Source organism: Hipposideros armiger, unplaced genomic scaffold, assembly GCF_001890085.2.
Source record: "Hipposideros armiger isolate ML-2016 unplaced genomic scaffold, ASM189008v1 scaffold_469, whole genome shotgun sequence".
NCBI lineage: Eukaryota > Metazoa > Chordata > Mammalia > Chiroptera > Hipposideridae > Hipposideros > Hipposideros armiger.
Window position 1 is genome coordinate 522,755 of NW_017731819.1, and position 1,218 is coordinate 523,972.

The 1,218-nt window shown below is 63.6% G+C and overlaps 2 protein-coding genes across 6 annotated transcripts in view; one reads left to right on the forward strand and one right to left on the reverse strand.

The window, feature by feature from the left end:
- Positions 1-1,218, reverse strand: part of LRRC42 (leucine rich repeat containing 42) — a 22,479-nt gene that overhangs the window by 19,157 nt on the left and 2,104 nt on the right. Inside the window, exon 1 of one of the 3 annotated variants that reach the window (XM_019666389.1) lies at positions 637-858. The exons of the other annotated variants lie outside the window; for them this stretch is intronic. The gene's annotated coding sequence lies outside the window, so the exon portion shown is untranslated. Of the gene's footprint in view, positions 1-636; positions 859-1,218 lie in introns of those variants that run through there. 3 annotated transcript variants of the gene reach the window in all.
- Positions 892-1,218, forward strand: part of IFT25 (intraflagellar transport 25) — a 60,112-nt gene continuing 59,785 nt past the window's right edge. Inside the window, exon 1 of one of the 3 annotated variants that reach the window (XM_019666396.1) lies at positions 892-972. The gene's annotated coding sequence lies outside the window, so the exon portion shown is untranslated. Of the gene's footprint in view, positions 973-1,131; positions 1,200-1,218 lie in introns of those variants that run through there. The other 2 variants (XM_019666400.1, XM_019666397.1) reach the window with 2 other exon arrangements.

Here is a 1,218-nt window from a genome sequence, read left to right on the forward strand (position 1 = left end):
CCCCCATACCCAATCCCACCTCCACCTGCCTCCCCTTCCTTCCCCGCACCATTCCACCCCCATCCACTCTAACCCCCAGGAACTCTTCCTCTGTCCTTCACCATCTATTCTTCCCTTCCTTCCACTCTCTGGGATTCCCCCAATCTCTCCATGTCTTTCCTTGTCTTATCCTCAGCCTTGAAAATGCCCTTCCTTCAGGCTTCACTGTGCCCAACTTCACAATCCACAGCCCCAACTGGTTTCTTCCCTACCCCCATGATCCCACCCTTTCTCCTATTCCAATTCTAGATCCTTTCCTCAAATCCCCTTCCCCATTAGTGCAATTCTCCATCTCTCTAAATTCCCACGCATGCCCCTCCCAAAGACCACCCAAGCTAATCCTGCTCCCTTCTCCCACCCCGCCCCGAACCCCAATTCTCACACACCCCGATACCATACCCCAGCACCATGACCTCACCCTTCAACCCATCTCCTACACTCCTGTATCCTCATCCTCACCCCTTTCACCCAACCACACCCCAACCCCATCCCGCCCGGTCTTCCCCTCCCCCACTCCGACGCTCCCTTACACACGGCCCCCGCCCCCACTCGCAGTCCGGGGCTCCGTGAGCGGCCCAGCCCGAGGCCGCCACCTACCTGTGCCCCAGCCTGGGGCAGCGAGCTGCAGCTCCTCAGTGGCGGCTGCCTCCTTCCGCGGCGCGGCTGAGGGGGGAAGTGGCTCGGCGCCCCGGGCACAAAGCTAAGGAGGGTGGGACACAGTGAGAATGAGAAGAGGGAGGGGGCTAGGGGCGACCTAGCGCCGGGAGACCGCAGGGCTGACAGTGGCAGGGGGGTAGGCTGGGCAAGGGAGATGCGCGTGCGCGGAACCCAGCATGAGGGGCGGGGCGGAGCCTGGAGGCGGGGCCCGACCTAGGAGGCGGGGCCCGACCCAGGGCAGGCGACCTGAGGGCCAAGGGCTCCGATCCCGGAGAGGTGAGGACTGCGCGTGCGTGCTCGCGCGGGGGCGGGTACCGTTGGTTTTGTAGGCACTAGGGAGAGAGCTGAGCTGGGGGAGGGTAGGCAGCGAGTGCTCAGGCTCTTGCTTGAGGAGAGGCCCTTGGGCGGGGCTGCGCAGCTCAGCCCGCGAAGTGAAGATGAGCACAGGGGCGTGGCTTGGGGGTGGGGCCTGAGGGCGGAGTGGAAATGCCCAGAGTAGAGATGTGCGTGCGCCTGGGAATT